Source organism: Pleurodeles waltl, chromosome 1_1 (assembly GCF_031143425.1).
Source record: "Pleurodeles waltl isolate 20211129_DDA chromosome 1_1, aPleWal1.hap1.20221129, whole genome shotgun sequence".
NCBI lineage: Eukaryota > Metazoa > Chordata > Amphibia > Caudata > Salamandridae > Pleurodeles > Pleurodeles waltl.
Genome location: NC_090436.1, coordinates 337,942,030 through 337,963,172, shown reverse-complemented (window position 1 = coordinate 337,963,172; position 21,143 = coordinate 337,942,030).

Below are 21,143 nucleotides of genomic sequence, written 5' to 3'. Positions count from 1 at the left end.
TTTAGTGTTTTGTCTTGTTCTTATTTTCTTTTTCTCCCTCTTTCTATGCAGGATGTCTCTCAGGAAGGCTGCTCTCCATACCTCTTGTTATTTCATGTATTTGATGATTGTGTATGAGGAGTTCCCTCAGGAGGTTGAGGCTGGGTGGTATCAATTGTTGGCTTAAGTGATTTTTGGATAATTGTTCGGGAGGAAGGGAAAATGTGGAACTACTGGCCTTGGTGTTTAGTCTCAGGGTGTGCGTCTGCAGATCTGCGTAGTCCTTAGGGGAAGTGTTGTGGTTTTGACTTGTTGAGATAATGGCTAGTAATGATAGGGGTCCCAGACAGCATTTGCATATTGTCTCATGGAATATCAATGGTGTCAAAGCACTTCACAAGCACAAGATAGCCAGGGAAGAATTATACTCTCTCAAACCACAATTTTTTTGTATATAGGAGACGCATTTCCTCCTGAACAAACTGTATTGTTAAAGGAGCTCGGGTCTAGAGTTTTATGCCCCTCATGTTTCACTTCAGCTTAGGGAGGTGTTGCACTGTTGGTCTGAGACAGTAAATAGGGAGTGGTGCTGCAAAAGGCAGATTCTGACAAACAGTGGCTTATTGTAACCATCCATAAAGATAGCATGTGTATTACCATCTTTGCAGAATGCAGCCCGAACTTCACCTATGTCCATTATCCCTCAATATGTGTGGGGATTCTATGTATTAAGGCTAGGGTTACTTGTATTCAGCCCAGTGGGGGAAGCAACAACTCCGTGGTGCACTGAAACAGCTCATGTCTTCCTACACACTTGTCGATGTATGCAGCATGTAAGAGCTAACTAACCTGTTTTTACCTTTTACTCCGCCCCTCATAAATCTCTCTCATGTTCCTCGTGAGTCTTTCTCAGATCTCACCCCTGAAGATTGTGGTCAGTCCTATGATTATATGTTGTTACAATTCTCTATCTTTGTCCATTCAATCAAGAGGGCCCCTTCAGTCTCCTGGACACTTGACCGAAGTCTTCTCTTGGAAGAAGATTATATCCACTCATTGGAGCTGCTCCTTAGGGAATATCTGATGGTCAATGTTGGATCGGCAGGCACTACAGATATCTGGGATGCACTTAAGACTTTTAAAAAGTGTCGAGCCAGTCAGTCGTCACGCTTTGAAAACAGTGCAGAGATGGGCTGATTGTTTTCTTTCAGAGTTAAGGATAGTGCTAATTTGAATACCATCCAGCACATTCGGAATGAAAAAGGAGAGCTTGTGGAAGATCCGGTAGGCATTAAAGAGGTTTTTCTGTGGTTTTACCAGGATCTCTACCGAGAGGATTGTTTTGCCTCAACAGAGGGGCTGCACCAATATGTTGGGTGGTATTTCTACCACAAGGTAAATCATGTCCAGGAATCTAAATTAGAAGAGCCCATAACTTTGACAGAGATAGAAGCTGCTATCAGCTCATTCGCCAAGGCAAGGCCTCCATGCCAGATCAATTCCCTCTAGAATTCTATTGGGCCTTTTCATATATTCTGGCCCCAGTCCTTCAGGATCTTTTTAATTCTTTTAATGTGCTTGGTCAGGTTCTGAGGTCTTAAGGTGAAACCAACATTTTTGTCTTTCCCAAAAAAAGAGAAGTACTCTACCATCTGTGGCTCGTACCATCCAATCTCTTTAATCAATGCAGATTCTGAGATGTACACACTCACATTCTGGCTAATCGTTTATCGGCTGTGATTTCAGGACTAGTAGATTCAAATCAACATGGGTTCATCCCTGGCCGTGATACAACTTCTCATGTCAATACAGGCATTACAACTCTGGAGGCCACCTCCGTGGATGGAAGCTCAGTTGATCTGATCATGCTTGACGCAGAGAAGGCCTTTGATCAGGTCTCCTGGCCATACCTATGGGTGGTCATGGAGTCTGCGAGACAGGGCCCTCATTTTATATCTAGAGTTTGTCGATTCTATGTTGGCTTGAAAGCTAGCATCCACTCTTCTGCATTTCTGTCCGACCCCAAAGAAATTTCTTGTGGTACTAGGCAGGGATGCCCCCTTTCTCCTCAGTTACTTGCTTTATATAGCAATTCATATATTTAAGCCCCTAAAATGAGAGAGGATAACCACCCTCTGCATATCTACCGATTTGATGTGATGGTTTTAAATTATGCAGACCATGAGGCAGTACTAAATATCACCCCGGTCAATATACAAATACATAAAATATCAATCAATATAATATTCTATATACATCCTCCACCCATATTAAATATAAAATGCAATGAAAAAATTAAAATCATCAATGATCACCATCATGGTAATTTTTAATTTTATTAAAGAAATTAAACTAATGACTTAACTTATAGACAAATATAAATAGAGGGAAAAAGGCTAAAAAAAAATTGTTTAATTTTAATTTTTTCATTAATTGCAATAATTCCCAACATTGTCAGTTTTTTATTTATTTCTTCATTTCCTACATTTCATCCAAAACTACCTATCTCATCTTATTATGTATTTTATTTTCTTTTAAACTCTTCATTTTTATATTTTTTTATATTAAAAAAAATATATATATATATATATATATATTAAAGGATGTAAAAAAATTAGTTTCTTAATATAGTAATTGCATATATGTTACTTCCTACAAAGTGACAAACTTTATCCTCCACATTTAACTTAATTTTGGTTATCAATTAGTTTTAATTACAAGCAACTCCAAATTTCAAAGATGTATTTTGTGTTCTTCTAATTCTCATCTTTCAATCTTTTCAACACTATTCCATTTCCATTAGAAGTAAGGCTACATATAATTTTTTTATTGTCAATTGAACATCTACTAGGACAAAATAAAGATGGTACACACTATTACAGAAGAAACATCAACCCATACCTCATAATTGCAGTATGTAACGCGCTCCACGGCAGAACGCCATCCGATCTCCTGACAATGAAACTGATTGTGTTCTCACACATCGTTTTTATACTTGCACTAACCATTTCCACCTGAAGCAAACTGAAACACTTCCTTTTGAGATATATAACAGTGGCGGCCATTTTGAAATGGCACTTGGACCACACTTTTATATAAGCTTTGCACTGACAATTTCATATATATTATTATTTGGTCGCCCACTAAAACAAAATAGACTGTGCCTACAATAACATATGGCAAAAATGTCAATTATTACACCAGAAACACTGATCCATACCTCGCACTTGCAGCATATAATACACTCAACATGCTAATAAAATCTCATTTTTTAGCATGTGATGATGGCAGCCATTTTGAAGAGGCACCTTTTGCCATATATTTATATGAACTCTACATAAACGGGTTAAATATATGTTGTTTTTTTATCATCTTGTTACAACAAAGTATGCGTTTTTATACTTGTGCAATCACTAACATCTGGGGCAAATTAAAAAACCTTAGAAAACCTCATTTTTTAAACCACGTGAAAGTGGCGGCCATTTTGAAATGGCACCTTTTATGTATAATGCACTCGGCATGCCAGTAAAATCTCATTTGAAAACATGTACTGGTGGCGGCCATTTTAGAGAGGCACCTTTTACCTTATATTTGTACAGAATCTACAAAAGCGAATTTGATGTAAGTTGTTATTTTCATCGTCTACTAAGACAAAATAGACGTTTTAATACTTGTGTGATCGCTTCCACCTTGAACAAGTAAAATGACCTCATTTTAAGACATATAACAATAACGTTGTTTTAAACCTCGTTTTAAAATATGTAACAGTGGCGGCCATTTTAGAATCACACTTTTTATTTTCCCCACATTTATATTGATCATGTACAAAGAGTTCTAAAAGATATATTATTGTTTTGTCTTCTACTAAAACAGGATAAAATATACCTGCTATAACATATAACAATAATGCAAATAATGTTTGTCTTTTAGAAAAATTAATAGTAACTCACATTTGCCAATAGCATGGGACTCGAAATCGATCATGTTAGGGCATTAACCCTGTACCCCCCAAAACATGTTGGGGCTCTATTTTGTTTTTCAATTTCCATGGCTAGATTGGTCTATGTACGTTCTTGGCTTGGAAGTGTGGCCCCCTGTCCCTGCAGCTGGTGGTCTGAATTTCTGAATACATGCTTTCTGGAAATGTCTTTGCTAGAGAATGATGTCTGTAGAAGGAGGATGGGCAAGATCTGGGATCCAGTTAAGTTATGGATGTGCGAGACGCAGGCTGTTCAAGATGATGGGTTTTTCTTTTGATGTTTTATTCCCACAATGCTTCTCTTATTTGGATTATTACAACGCGTTTTATGTTATATTTTCTTCTGTTTACCCCTGTTCCCTACTTTGTTGCTTTCTGCTTTTCTGTTTTGCAAATGTTAAGACACTTTGGCCCTCATTCTGACCTTGGCGGGCGGCGGAGGCCGCCCGCCAAAGTCCCGCCGTCAGGTTACCGTTCCGCGGTCGAAAGACCGCGGCGGTAATTCTGACTTTCCCGCCGGGCTGGCGGGCGGTCGCCTTCAGGCCGCCCGCCAGCCCAGCGGGAAAGAGGCTTCCACGATGAAGCCGGCTCGGAATCGAGCCGGCGGAGTGGAAGCTGTGCGACGGGTGCAGTTGCACCCGTCGCGTATTTCACTGTCTGCGCAGCAGACAGTGAAATACATTTAGGGGCCCTCTTACGGGGGCCCCTGCAATGCCCATGCCAGTGGCATGGGCACTGCAGGGGCCCCCAGGGGCCCCGCGACCCCCCCTACCGCCATCCGGATCCCGGCGGTCGGACCGCCGGGATCTGGATGGCGGTAGGGGGGGTCGGAATCCCCTCGGCGGCGCAGCAAGCTGCGCCGCCTTGGAGGATTCCATGGGGCGGCGGTACACTGGCGGGAGCCCGCCAGTGTTGCCGGTCCGACCGCGGCTTTACCGCCGCGGTCGGAATCCCCATTGGAGAACCGCCGGCCTGTCGGCGGTGCTCCCGCGGTCCTCCGCCCTGGCGGTCTTTGACCGCCAGGGTCAGAATGACCGCCTTTGATCTTTTGTTTGGGTTATGCTCTCCAATTAAAAAAAAAAAATCAAAGAGAAATCTGCTTCAAAGTATACTGATATCTGGACGTTGGTCCTGTAGGAGTACCGCAGTACTCCTGTGGTATTGCAAATTAATAAAATAGAGTATTCTGAATGGATGAGAGTTTTTTTTCTTGTCAGCCCTGATCCCAGAATACGCTTTCTCAGCTGACCGCGGTACCAAACAATCTGATTTGCTGGCCACAATATCAACTGAAATGTTGGGCCTGCAATCTTGGGACACTGGACACATGTCCTGAGTTTAAAAAAATAAGTTAAAAAGGGACTTGGTAGGGGTACCCTCACCACAGAGGGACTCTCCCAGGGCCAAATTAAAAAACAAAATAATATTTGTTCCATGGGTCCCACAGTTCTCTGGTGGTACCCTGTAAGACCTCTGAAGAAGACCTATGGGCAATCCATGGGATTCACAGCACCCTCCCATGTGGTCTTACTGGTGTACCTCAGGTGTTGCAGGACCATGAAAGATTTAAAAGTACTGTCCACAGTATCTTCATCTGCTGCTTGTGCGACTATACAGAAAAAATAAATAAAGTAAAACATGTGGTGACCTTGGGGAGTTGCATGACTGTGAGAGGTTGGGACAGTAAAGCGGTGTTACTCAGAAAGTGTGCTTTTGTGATTTGGTGAAATTCTGTTCAGTTATTTTTGAGCAATTTGTTTTAAAATGTAGGGATACATGGATGGTTGGTCCCATAGGAGTACCGTAGTACTCCAGTGGTACCCCAAATTTAAAAAATAGGGCATTTTTATTTTATTGGCTGAGAGGTTTTTTTTCCCATCGGCCCCTTGTGGAAGCAAGGCTGACAGGGAAAAGGTGCTGTCAAGTGGCCTCAGTACCGGACGGTCTGATTGGCTGCCTGCAATGTCAACAGAAATATTGCACCTGCCATTTTAGGACTCGGGGACCCATGACCTCAGTTTAAAAAAAAACAGGATTCAAAGGTACAGTGCCCTCTGAGAGACCCTCCCGGGGCCAAACCAAACAAATGGTGCTGTGGGTCCAGCAGTACTCCTGTGGGAACCAGCGAGTCTTCCAATGAGGACCCGTGAGCAAACCGTGGGACTCAGAGCACCCTCTCATGTTGTCCTGCTGGTGTACTGCCGGGTACTGCAGGACCATTAAAGCATTAAAAATTTAAACTTGCACTGTCCTGCCGTACCTTAGAGTGGCACTTAGGTGACCATGGCACAAACAAAAAATAAAAAGTAAAATATGAGGTGTCCTTGGGAGTTTTGTGATTGAGGGGGGCTGGATAGCAATGGGGCATTGGCCATTCATGGAGATTGGGTGCTGGGCCTGGCAGCCTGGCCCCTTTGTTCAACTTGCATGGCCAAAAGCTATGCTCAGTGGGGGAGTTGTGTGAACATGGTAAAAAAAAAAAAAGAAATTCACTGCTAAAACAAAGTTAAAGTGACATTATAGTTCAGTACGATGATAAGATCCTACTTTACATTAAAAGAAAACCTAGAAATTCACTTTAAAAAATCAAAGGTTTAAGTGACAGTATAGGTAGAAATTGTAATAATATCTTACTTTACAATGAAAAACCTCAGCAATTCACTCAGACAAATGAAGGTTAAAGTGATGTTACAGCTATGTAAGGCACTAGGGGGCATATTTACTAAGGGCTTGTGTTGCCTTTGTGTGACACAAGTCATCAAAAGTCAATGCGAGACCTTGAGTGATCTTTACTGAGGCATGCAAAGCCACCTTGTAAGGCTCTCCGTGGTTTAGTAAACCAAAAATAAACCAAGGTGCAGCATATCACTGCTGTGCGATACCCTGAGGCAGAGAGGCTTTCCATGGGCGGGGCATGGGCATTGCCACCCATGGAGTCTGACACAGTTATAGATTTACTAAAGTCAGTGATCTTAGGATTGCATCAAGATGCTGTGCCTGCCTTAGTGAGGAGTAACGAGGAGAATATATTTATTTCTCCTCATTATTTCCTCTTTCTTTGCTTGCTGCATTCTGCATTGGTGGACATACTCACGCTCGGCCGAACTAAAAAACTGTCCAACGCTCGAGCTTCTCATATGGAAGCAGCCCTGAGCAAGCCCATTAAGACAGAACTGGTCAATGCAGTTGCATCAGAGAGCCCCATTAAGTAACCATCAAGACAGGAAGCAACTATTAGAACCTGTGGATACTGCAGTGGCCCCATCCACTGCCCAGCTGCATGCCCGGCGAGAGGGAAGAGATGCGCAGCCTGAAGAAAGAACAACCATTTCGCAAAAGTCTCCCATTCCCGCAAAGGAGGAGTCACTCCACCTAGCTGACCTTCCCAGTGACATGGACAACAACGAGGAAACAGCTGAACACACAGTCCATGCTGTCTTCACGGTAGGGGCACCCACACAAACCCAACACCGTCTCTGCCAATGTCAGGTATACATGGCACTGAACAAGTGCTTGCTACGGTGGACACCGGAGCATCTATTAACCTACTTTCCCGTGGAAAGTACCAACAACTATAACCCCCGTCATGACTTCAGGAGACACAAGTCAGAGTCTTTGTCTATGGGCAGCGCCGACCATTGGCCATCCAAGGAAAATTCCACACCACCATCTCACACTTGGAAGGAGCGTGTAGCTCTGTAGTGAACGTCATCGAAGAAGGGAAGGGAATATTGCTTGGGGACAAGACAGCATGGGCCCTCAAGATAGTATCCTTCTTTTTTGGGGTACATCAGGAAGGTGCTGCTCACATTGTGGATGAATTCCCTGAGGTATTCCAAGGAATCGGCTGTCTGAAGGGGAGAGAGGTAACACTGCACGTAGACCAAACCGTCACGCCAGTTGCTTTAAGACACAGGAGAATCTCATTCCACTCAGGCCTCAAGCAGAGCAAGACCTAGAAAAGCTCAAAGCAGATGGGATCATCAAGAATGTGTCTGGACCCACACCATGGATGTCCCCGATTGTGGTGGCAAAGAAGCCGAAACAACCAGGAGCTGTCCGCATCTGTGTGGACATGAGATTACCCAATGTGGCAATAAAGCAAGAACGCGATCTCACCTCCATGGTGGACGATCTAAGTGGAGCGTGCTGGTTCTCAAAGGTTGACCTTCAGTTAGGATATCACCAACTAGTTCTGGCAGAGAAATCAAGATACATCACTACTTTTCCAACCCATGTGGATATTGCTGGCTGAACTTTGGCATCTCCAGTGCCACTGAAGTTTTCCAGGACACAATCCGAGAGATCCTCATTGGCCTCCCTTGGGTGATAAATGTCAGTGATGACATTCTACTGTACGCGAAGTCAGTAGCTGAACACAGTAGCCACTTAAGAGGACTACTTCAGAGGATCTGAGACTCAGGACTCACCCTCCACTAGGATAAATGAGAGTTCCTTACTCAAAAAATCAGTTTCTTTGGCTACACCTTCTCGTCTGAGGGGATCGCCGCTGATCCTGAAAAGGTTCACGCAATCAAGGAAGTCACTTCCCCCACCACTGTTTTGGAAGTCCACAGCTTCCTTGGGATGGTGAACTACTGTGTCCGGTTCATCCCAGATCTCACCACCCAGACACAACTGCTGAGGGAGTTACTGAAATCGTCCATGCCATGGCACTGGGGAGAAGCCCAAGAGAAGGCCTTTCAGGCAACTAAAGAAGTGCTCTCTGCCGACACCACGCTACTTTACTACGACCCCCAGAAGGAGACCAAAATTGCTGTTGATGCCACCCCAAAAGGACTTGGTGCAGTCCTGATACAGCAACCTCCAGGAGGAGAATGGGCCCCAGTGGCTTTTGCCAGCAGATCCCTGACTGATACGGAGCAGCAGTACTCCCAGATAGAGAAAGAGGCCATCACTGTTCACTGGGGGTGCCGATACTTTCACTTATGTGTATGGCCGGCCCTTCGTACTCACCACCGACCATAAACCCCTCATTCCGCTGTTTCGTGGAACAACGTCAAAAATGCCCCCCAGAATCAAAAAGTGGATGCTGCAGTTACAGGACTATGACTGTCAAGAAGAATATCAATCCGGATCCACTAACCCAGCTTAATACTTATTCTGACGTCCCAGAGCTGCCACCATGTGAGAAGAAGAAGCTGTACGTGAGACAGAAGAATATGTCCAGTATGTGGTAGACCTAGGCCCATCTCCAGGGATCAAGTTCGGCAAGCCACCGCCCAAGATGAATGTCTCCAACAGGCATTGGAAGCAGTCCAGACTAACCAGTGGCATTGATTCAAAGGCAGATGGAGCCAGAAAACCCCAGAAGCCCAAAGGGTCCTGGAGAGCTTGTTTCATGTGCGCCATGAGCTAGTGGTTGACCCGGACAGATGCCTCCTCCAAGGACACCGGCTGGTTATCCCCACCAGCCTATGGGACCAAGTGATTCAACTGGCTCCTGCGGGGCATCAAGGGATAGTGAAGACCAAGAGCAGGCTATGCGCGACAGTGTGGTTTTCTCACATGGACAAACAAGTGGAGATGGTGGTGAAATTCTGCCTCTGGTGCCATCACTGAGATTGGACCAAGACAACCCTGGGTATGTGCCAGTCTTGATTTCGGTAGCCTGCCAGACGGCAGATACACAATGGTCATCATTGATGACTACTCCAATTATCCGGAAATACTGTCAATGCAAGGAGCCCACAAAGTAATCCCGAAGCTTGAAAAGATCATGGCCACTTATGGCCTACTCAAAGAACTACGTACTGACAACGGACCGCCATTCCAGAGCCACAAGATAGCGGAATACCTAAAGTCATGGAATGTCACTCACAAATGCGTCACCCCAAGGTGGCCCCAAGCCAACTGAGAAGCAGAACGGTTCATCTGAACTTTAAACAAGATAGTCCGAATCGTCCATGCTAATTGTCAGCCATATGACTGGGCTATTTACTCATTCTTGTACGAGTATTGCCAAACCCCTCACTCCACCACATGAGAAGCCCCAGGCTACAACACCATGGAAAGGTTGATTCAAAACTCCATCCCCCACCATCCAGAATGGACCCCAGTTCCCCTCGATTACTCAAGGGTCTTTGCAAAACACCACCTAAGAAACTCCAAGCCAGCCAACGTCACCGACCACGGCCATCGAACCTCTGTGTAGGAGATCAGGTGCTTCTCAAAGATCGTCACCCAGGAAGCAAATTTCGACTGCCATTCGAGAACTTCCTGGAACACTGTCAACATAAAGGGCACTAAAGTGACTGTTCAACGAGGGGCAGAGTTTTTATCCAGAAACGTGTCTCGCTTTGCTTCAAAATGTTCCACTCATCGATGAGCCCCGAGGGTCTGACAGCCCTAGATGAGAGCCAGCGAGAGGCTGAGGACGGTGGTCCTCCAACCAGTCCTCCCCCTGACTCTCCTGAGAGACTGAGAGCAGAAGAAGGTGAGCCAGACTAGGGTTTGAATGATCCAGGCAACCATGCGGAGCGAGTGCCTGGAGAAAATCCCATCCAGCCGGATAGGCGGAGCAGCTGTACCAGGCATCACCTCCAAGGTAATCCTGTACCATCTGTGAGACTGAAATACTTTTTACTACCCTAATGACTTTTCACCTTTTTGCTGGGAGCCTCGCCTTGTTTCTCTGTTTTGTTTAAATAAGGAAGGAATGTAATGTTGTTAAAATAGATGGGGGAAACATGTGCCTGACGCAGGACTTCCAAACCTTTTCACGCCTACAGGGGTATTTGGAGTTTCCTCCCCATTACTCTGGCCAGAGGTGGTTCCGCCTGAGGTCAGGAGGCCATAGGCAATAAATAGACGCAGAGCAGGATAATTGCCAAATCCCGATTGCCCTAATCACATTGTAAAGGTTAATTGTTGTGTGCCTGTTTATTGGGCCTAAGCCCAGCGCTAGCGTGCGCTGTACACTTACAACAACACAGTCCTGTTGACTGAAATGCGTCAGGCGTTGCTTTTTGCCAGCTGCGTGTGTTTGCAAAAATGTTTAATAATTGCAGCTGACTTCAAGTGTGGTCTTTCCTTCCTAGAAGTCTGGGAGCTGAAGATTAAGTATGTTTAGGCTACCCCTGCCTACGACCAGCACCACTGGGAGTTGTCCAACTGAGCCTTCAACACACCTAAAAGAGAGCCAGTTTGCCAGATTCATCAGCCAAGGTGAAAGGCAGGTCAGTCACAGATCAGCTGCTCTATTTTCCTAGCTTACAGTGACTAGCAGAAAGTACCTCCATATTTTTTGCATTCCTTTGATAAAAGTTGGAATCTTTCTGCATGTTTCTACGCATTCACGGCTACTCAGTTCCATAACCTTATAAAGGAGCTCGACTTTCTTCATCTATATAGGTATGGAACTCCTCAATGACATGCAATATCCTCATAATGTACAACAGTGGGTACTTTGTCCTTTATATATTATCCAGTGGCGGTCACTACTGGGAAGTTATAGTTATGATCATGCTTCCATAGGAAAAGCATTTTTTATTTTGAGGAAAATTCCTCCCAAAAAACTCATCCACCTTAGCTCATGCCTGGGAAGTTTTGGGGTGATCCGTCAAGTAGGGCAGAGAAAAAGTGGGATCCCAAAACACGTTTTCCCCATTCATTTATCCTTAGGGCAATTTTACAGCAATAATGCAAAAAACTGCTTAATAGAATTACACCAAATGTGACAAAAAGCAAGATCTTGGTCCCCAAAAAAATGCTTATGTAAATTGGTTTCATTTTGTAAGTAGTTTTTGAGAAATTAAGGCTTAAAAAACATAGCTATCTCAGGATGAGATCTAATGGCTGCCACCACATCTATAATGATTTTAGTATCAGGCCCCAAGGTCCCCATCCCCTTGAGCCTAATACTTGATAGTGTCCAGATGAGGCCACCCACAAGACACTGTGGTTCCATGCCTGGGTGGGTGCTGATATGGCCTAGGCTAAAGCATAGGCAAGGTGTCTTAGAGCTCTCCACATGGCCCTCAATGTAGTCAGCATTGTAGGTGCCACAGGTGTGTAATAGGGCAGCCAGCAGGAGAACTGGCTGGGTCCACTACGGCCAGGGGCTACCCCAGTGGCTTCCAAGGAAATTGAGGTTGTGAATGCTTCGGGTGGACTCCAGGACACCCACTATGAAACCTAAATTGCCGGCTTCTGCCATAATGGTGGCTGACGATATGGCCAGGGTTGCAGGGGTTTTGTGGCTCTCCTTGAGGACTCTACTTAAAACAAAAGATTTGGATTCTCCAGGTGGACACTGAGACACTCATAAATAAAAAATATTTCAAAAAATAAAATATGAATAACAATTTAACATCAGGAGCCACTCATTTCTTATTCACAACTTATTGAAGGAGCTCCCCATAATGCCTTGCAAGGGTTTTTTTAATATATATTTGTGAGCTTGGTGTTGCCTCTAGAATAGGGAGATGCACCCCAAGCCTTTTTTGTGGGAGTGCAAGGAGTCCCCCCCAAAAGCATTAAAAACATAGGGGGTGATTCTCACCCTGGCGGGCGGCGGAGGCCGCCCGCCAGAGTTCCCCCCTCCAAAATACCGCTCCGCGGTCGCAAGACCGCTGAGGGTATTTTGGGTTTTGCACTGGGCTGGCGGGCGACCGCCAAAAGGCCGCCCGCCAGCCCAGTGCAAAACGCCCTTCCCACTAGGACGCCGGCTCAGAATTGAGCCGGCGGAGTGGGAAGGTGCGACGGGTGCAGTGGCACCCGTCGCGTATTTCAGTGTCTGCATAGCAGACACTGAAATATAAAGTGGGGCCCTCTTACGGGGGCCCCTGCAGTGCCCATGCCATTGGCATGGGCACTGCAGGGGCCCCCAGGGGCCCCGCGGCACCCCCTACCGCCATCCTGTTCCTGGCGGGAGACCCGCCAGGAACAGGATGGCGGTAGGGGGTGTCAGAATCCCCATGGTGGCGGAGCGCGCTCCGCCGCCATGGAGGATTCACAAGGGCAGCGGAAAACCGGCGGGAGACCGCCGGTTTTCCGCATCTGACCGCGGCCGAACCGCCGCGGTCAGAATGCCCTGCGGGGCACCGCCGGCCTGTCGGCGGTGCTCCCGCCGACCCTGGCCCCGGCGGTCTCTGACCGCCGGGGTCAGAATGACCCCCATAATGTTTTCTGGGTCATTAAATACATGACCACAGGAGAGCTTACCATATTTTTAAAAGCACTCCTAGCTGGAACTTTATGCTCTTCATCTGGAGGCTTGCAGCACTGCTCTGTGCCAAATATTTGTAAATATGCCGCTAGGAGTCTGACTTCATTCACACTGGGAAGGCATCTTCTCTTGCATTTGCCTAAATATGTACATGCAGAAAAAATGACATTGCACACTTATATACAGAGGTGTGAATAAGACCACTGCATTATCTAAGCATCTGAATGTAGTGGGGACTGGATGTGGTGCACCAGTTGAAGACAATGACGCTGTACAGGAAGACTTTGGGGGTCATTCCAACTTCGGCGGGCTGCGGAGGCCGCCCGCCAAAGTTCCCCCGCCAGAAGACCGCACCGCGGTCAAATGACCGCGGCGGTCATTCTGACTTTCCCGCTGGGCGGGCGGGCGACCGCCAAAAGGCCGCCCGCCCGCCCAGCGGGAAAGACCCAGCAACGATGAAGCCGGCTCCGAATGGAGCCGGCGGAGTTGCTGGGGTGCGACGGGTGCAGTGGCACCCCTCGCGATTTTCAGTGTCTGCTAAGCAGACACTGAAAATCATTATGGGGCCCTCTTAGGAGGCCCCTGCACTGCCCATGCCAGTGGCATGGGCAGTGCAGGGGCCCCCAGGGGCCCCACGACACCCGTTCCTGCCATCCTGTTCCTGGAGGTAAGAACCGCCAGGAACAGGATGGCGGGAAGGGGGTTGGAATCCCCATGGCGGCGCTGCTTGCAGCGCCGCCATGGAGGATTCCTACGGCCAGGGGAAAACCGGCGGGAAACCGCCGGTTTCCCTTTTCTGACCGCGGCTTTACCGCCGCGGTCAGAATTGGCCAGGAAGCACTGCCAGCCTGTTGGCGGTGCTTCCGCGGTCGTTGGCCCTGGCGGTCCATGACCGCCAGGGTCAGAATTACCCCCTATATATTACAGGTGTGTGGTGTGGAAGGAGACCATGATGCACTGTTTTGTGACATGGAAGTTAATGATTAAGCTGTGATGATGATAAAGTTGTGATGTTGTTTGCAGGTCTGGGTGCAAGATACACTTTAGTAGGGGAGAAAATAATTTGTTTGGTGATGATGATGTTCAACTAATATCATATAGAGGGAAGCCTTCTCCAGAGTATATGTAGAGAAGGAAAGGAGATGTCTGTTTGGTTGGCTCCATCAAAAAGAGTTGTGCATTACCTTACATCTGACTCATCCTGATCAAGTGTAGTTTGTGGAGGTGAAAGGAATGAGAATAAGATTTCATGGTGGAAATGAAAATATCCTGAAATATTTAAGAATGAGCTTGGGTTGCTGAAGCGCTTTGAACAAAAAATAAGGTTATTTGACGCTGCAAAATCAAGGTGAAACAGAGCCCATTAAAGCCTTGGAATGGTTGAGCCCCAGTGTTGTTGACTTGCAAGTCCTATGATGGGTTGAGGATGGCCTTGGCATAAAAACTTTAAATCAAAACTTGTAGGTCAATTGCCATCCTTTGCCAATTATGAGATGTAGAGCATTCTTATGGGGACACTGATGTATTCAATATGAGATTTGGCCTTGGCTTGTCATCAGATTGCCCCTGATAAAGGATCTGAATCCCAAACATATTTTTCGATTCTGGAGGGGGGCATATAGGTTCTGTACTGAACACACACACAAAATGCATATTTCTAAAAGTTCATGAAACACAGGGCAGCAAGCAAAGTTTCTCGCTGCGTTGCATGAATGGGAGAAAGCTGAACAGCACCATATCTATTAAGATACCAGCACTGGCACACTTGAGGCTTTCTAGCACCATGCTAAAAGGTGCCTGTGTTGTGCAAAAACAACTCAGAGTGTCAATTTCTTCTTTCTATTTGTGATGCAGAATACATCAGGCATAGAAAGAGGAAGTAACAAGGATAAACAAATGCATTTCTCATTGTTACATACATCTGTGGTAGGTACACAATTTTGGTGCAATCCCAGGTTCACTACTTTTTGTAACTCTGGGATTGCATCAGAATCCATGGGTGGATGCATGGGCATGCCCGTGCTCCACCCATTTTTTAAGATGTACTCCAGAGTAAGGACATAGAGCAGGTAAGTGTCTCAAGATCCTTTATTAGACACTCCTCACACCAGTCCCCGATCTCCAACCTTCAACTATCATTCTGAAATCCCTCATCTTCACATTCCATGATGCTCGCACACTTCTGGGGACTGATCAACAGTGTCTTATCCAGGTGGCTGGTTGACACCTGTTCGGTATAAGTCAATAAGGATGCTCAATGAAGGACCACACGCCAATTATAAATACAATTTAGCTTTACTAGAATTGCAGGTAAATGTAGGCATTTAGCACATTAACAATAGTAGAATAAGAATAGCAATGAAAAGCATCTATTTATATATAAGTACACTACAAAGAGCATCTATGCATATATATATATATATAAGCAAAGAGTTAATTGACAGATATAAGTTTTGATTAACTGTATACCAAAATGCATCACACTACGATGTTCAGGAAGCAGAATATAAATGAGTTGAATACTTCAGATAAGCTTTGATTTACTGCACACCAAAATGCATGTTTCAATTACTGCAGCAGGCTCTCACTACGATGTTCAGGAGGCAAAATATAAACAAACTGAATACTTCAGATAAGCTTTGATTTACTGCACACCAAAATGCATGTTTCAGTTACTGAAGCAGGTGCATACTATGAGGTTTAGAAAGCAAAATATAAACAAGCTGAATACTTCAGGTTATAAACACAGTGCAAGCATAAATAATCAGTCATAATAATAGAGCAGAGAAACAAAGGCCTTTCATCCCTGTGTGGAACTTAACTTGCTGGGAAGCCCTCTACCGCCTGCTTGGACCTCTCTCCCCCTCAAGCATCACGGTCAGCACAACAGGGAGGCAGCGCTGGGCCATGGCAGCTTTCACAACTCCATCTGCGAGCTTCAAATCCCTCACCCACACTTCAGTGCTTAAATAACTCGAAGCTTGGATTCTATCTCATTCTGGCATTTTCTAACTATGTTATCAGTACTTAGCTGCTCTGCCCGTCTCCAGCCTTTGTTTTCATTCCATCTTCTCCCTGTACTCTCGTTCTCAAGGTTGAGACGGAGTCTTCTACACAAACAAGCTTGAAAATAATATCATGAACTTTTCCAGGTTGTTTGGGGGGGCATCACACTCATCTACACTGCTCAAGCTAATTAACCCTTCGCGTCACAATGTCTTCCGCACCTTTCCCTATACTGATCAAACAGTTCCAAACTCCAGACATAGAACGCAACACCATAGAACGCCTACCACAACGAACTGTGGACCAATGCAGCACAACCAGCTGAGTTGCTTTGCACTTGTTTACAAAGTCATGCAAGGCAGCACAAATAGCCCCTTGCATGGTTTTGTAAATGCAATTTGAGGGCTTGTCTGGACTTGCAACAACTTCCATCACCCAAGGACACTGCAAGCCCTAAATAAATCTGGTGTGGTAGAAAACTTTGATTGCATTTTAAACACTGGGCTGATCCTAAAAATTATGAGGCACTAGCATAAAACGAAATGAATGGACTTTTATACATATATCTCATAAATAAATATATTCTAGTTAGAAGAGTGTGCTACAAGTGACAAACTATCTTGCAAACTACTAGACAATGCGCTTGAAATTCTCTGAAGGCAATGGATACAAGATACAAATAATTACACCATAAATATAACCAAGTTGACATATTATGTTATGCCTTATGCAGTGCAGTCTTAAGTAGCTCATTAAATTAGTTTTGAAACAGGAATTCTTTCAGTCACAATAATACACCGTGGTGAGGTGTTTTTGTAGACCCCAAAATTTGTGTACTCACACACTACATATAATGAAGAAAACATAATGTATGTTGAACGAGAAGAAATCGTGTATATCTTGTATTGATTGTAGTAAACATAATATATTATAATATGTATGTATAATATTAGAAGGAATCGTGTATATCGTGTATTGACTGTATATACATATATATATATATAAATATATATATATATACATATATATATATATATATATGTATATATCTATATTTATATATATACATTTAATATATATGTTGACCGTTCAAACAATAAAACTTTTAAAAAATAGGTGTACAATAGAAATTAATGTTCTTTCCAATGTAGGTCAGGCATTGAAAGTAATGTAATGTGAAAGATCTGTCACCCCTTGTCACTTGTCTGGAGGGGTTCACATGACCTCTCACGATCATCCTGTTATAAAATGGGTCAGTTCAGCAGATTATCGCCACCAGCGAAAAGAGGGCTGCCTTCCTCTCCAGAGGATATGTGGAGGCCTGATGCTGGCTGCTCCTGCACCTGATTGGCTCTAAAGTAGACTTCTTGAAGTCCAGGAATGATCAATTGTCCCTGCCTACTTCTAATATGTCACCATGAAGGACAGACTGGGTTACATAACGTGATTGCAAGATCAGTTAATTAAAATGTTTATCTCAACATCATCTAACTAGCTCTATTAACTATTGTATTCACCCATTAAACTTACATTCACTTACTTTGTATGGGGATGGCGATGTAGCGGAAGCGATATTGTTGCCGTGCTATATAGTGGGGATATTATAACACTGGAGGCATCATTGTTCACCAGGCAGTGTTGCAGCATTTCTCCCGAATGTCTTCGTCATGTCATTCCTTGGTGTCTTTGATTGGAAATCATATTGCAATCAACAAGTCCCGTTAAGTCAGGGAGATGTAGTTACCATCTTTCTTGAGTAATAGGCCTGATGCCTCCTTCTATGTGTGCTATGGTTTCTTTTTAAGTGACTACTGCACCAATGCAGCCAACAAAATCTTCCCAAGCCAAAGGCAGCCAAACTCCAAAATGACTTAACATCGTTAACATACCTTATTTTTGTGAGGTGCTCCTATCACCGTTTCGCAGCAATGCTGTAACAGGGGTTATAGGCGCCCAGATTACTGGGACTCCATCTAATGGTCTCGAAATGATGGAAGACTGAGTTGGCCTCGTCAAGTTTTGAACTTGTGACCTGCAAATCACAATGTATTTATGTACCGAGCGTTTATTTCACTGAGCTATAATTGGCAATAGTGCCATCCTTTAACTCCCAATTGTTTCTTTTGTCCTGGTTCCTCAAAAAGCTAAAATATTTTTTGAAAGTCTGTTTTCGAATGATGCCGCAACATTTCAATGTCATCAGAAGCCTCTCCCAACGCAACTCATGCTAATAATACGAATGATACTCTGCAATTCATGGCCTTAGGCACTCTTAAAATTCGAGTTCTGTTTGTTATGTATAATTCGTTACTTAATGAGATAGCTTCCCCAGAAGGTTTTTCATCACAGAAACCAATTAGCACTGTGTAACCACTTGTAAATTTAAATGTTCAAAACCTTTGAAAAATACATTATTTGAACTAATAATCAAGGAATACGGATCCATGAGCAACTCTATTGGTAATTTTCTTTTGTTTGCAATTATATTTTAGTAGGATTAGCAAATTGAAAATGTTATGTTGTTATGCCGTGTTATGTTATGCTATGTTACTATTTGTGTAGCACACAACTCAACCGGGAGGGTATCCTGGTGCTGAAGCAGGAGCTGGATGGACCAGGTCAGGGTCAGAGCTAGGTGATGAGCCAGGTCTTCAGTTTTTTTGTGGTATTCAAGAACTGACAAGGAGGCTCTGATATACAGGAGCAGGTTGTTCCCGGCTTTAGGAACGAGGTAGGAAAAGGCATGAATGCTGGAATTGGATCTTCATATGCAGGGTGTGTTGGCGAGTAGGAATCCGAGCGGGCGTGTCTGGGAGGTTTGTAGAAGTTTAAGCGGTTATTGAGGTACATGGGACCAAGGTTTTGTAAGGCTTTGTATGAGTGCATGAGGAGCTTGAAAAGTGCTTGTTTGTGGATTGGGAGTTGGTGGAGCTCATTGAGGTGCAGGGTGATATGAGTGTGGGATAGGGGAGTAAGCATGATGTTGATTCCAGCATCGAGTGCATTGCTGTAGTTCAGATTGCTGGTGATGAGGGCTTGGGGGATGGTTCTGTCAGTGTTTGTAGCAATCTTCTTTAGCATCTTGAGTGTGTGGAAGCAGGAGATCGAGACTGCGTTCACTTGACTGGTCATGGTGAGTTGATTGTTGATTACTATTCTGCGCTTCTTTGGTTGGGTTTCCGAGGGGGGTGGGGGCGAGGTTTCCAAATTCTGTAGGCCACTAGAGGAGGCAGAAAATTGCTCTCAGTGTTTAGTGTTTTATTGGAGAGGGAGTGTATGAGTGGTGTGTCATCAACATAGGATATTATGTTATTTCCATGAGCTCTGGCAAATGGTTTAATGTAGGCATTGAACAGAGTGGAGCTGAATGATAATCTTTAAAGAACTCTGCAGATAAGCTTGACTGCATCTGAGTTGAAGGGGCCTAGGCTGATCCACAGGAGGCTATAGGAGACTACATATGATAAAGACATGGTGTGGTCTATCAGAAAGTAATGCTGCTTAAAATTCGATTATGTAAAACACATTAAAGACATTTATCACAAGAGCCAATAATTGAGGACTATGACCCTCTACATATTTATATTTTTTTAGCGTTGCATTTGCGCCGCTTTTTGACGCAAAAGCGGCGCACACGTACAAAATACAATTGTATTTTGTAAGTTTGCGCTGCTTTTGCAGAAAAAAATGACGCAAATGTGGTGCTAAAAAGTATAAATATGGGCCTATATGCCATCCAAATTATCACAAATGTTATGTAATCTAACTGGAGTGTATGACATAAACAATGTGGCATGCTTGGTGCATGATTATTGTGCCTTCCATGAAAACAACACAGTCTTTGGAAAGGTATGTAGTAAGTCAGAGCGCAGTCAACTGAACAACTATACATGACAATTTTCTCAATTTTGTATTTTTGTAATAACGCAATTATCTGAGAAATACATCCCTCCAAATTATCTCTTTATAGATGTCCACACATTTCCTTAAAAGCTTATTAAAGTTATAATAAATCTGTAAGAACTGTTACCGAATGCTCAATCAGGACTTTTTTAAACCTCTCACTTTTCTTACGTGATGGTAGCTCATATCTTGGAAACGTCAGTATGCCTGCAAACAGCAAAAGGAGTCAGACTCGAAAGTGGCTCTAATTTATGATTTGGGCAGCTCATGTGGCTTTTACCTGCATTCTTATACACCATAATGAGTGCAAGATGATGTGCAGACTTTATGAGCCAGCACAAAATCAATATAATAATTTCAAGGCTGAATAGCTCCAACATCTGACTAGTATTCACACTGGCTGTTCAATATTTATTGGCACACAGTTGAAAGATAAACTATGTCCCATAAGAGAGGGAATGGATGGTAAAGAGCATCAGAAATACTTAAGTAATCAGGCTGGAGATTGCTAGCTTTAACAATCAATAATAACTATCTGTATCAAAGCAAGTGGGAACTTAAACATTCCGACGGTTTCAAGAAATATTAGATTATTCCTCTTATCAGTTTAAACCAAATAATCTCTATAAACAGATTAAAACCTATACTGGACAATGGGTAGAGATTCTGAACAACACTCTCACAAACAACAGCTGACAGAAAGAAAGTTTGCTTTAGAGCAGAACAAAACAAAAGGTGAATATATATACTGTTAATGGAGCTGTTGGCAAACACGCTTTTATGCAAGTTCAGAATTGTTTGCTATTCACAAAGGTAATTTGCTAGTCACATCTTTACAACTGAGGAGGCTCTGCACATAAAAAGATAGGACAGTCATATCTTGCAGAGACTCCATGGTGGTAAAGATACTACTAGTAAAATACCCTTGCGAAAAGCAATCTTAAACTAACACAAAAGTGTTAAGTTTACCTCTATGAATCAGGCCCACGGTGCATTTTTATAATAGAAGCATTATTGATATCCTTGAATGAAAATGAGAAATATGTGACAGTGAATTTAAATAGTCAATAGGAACTTATACAAGTA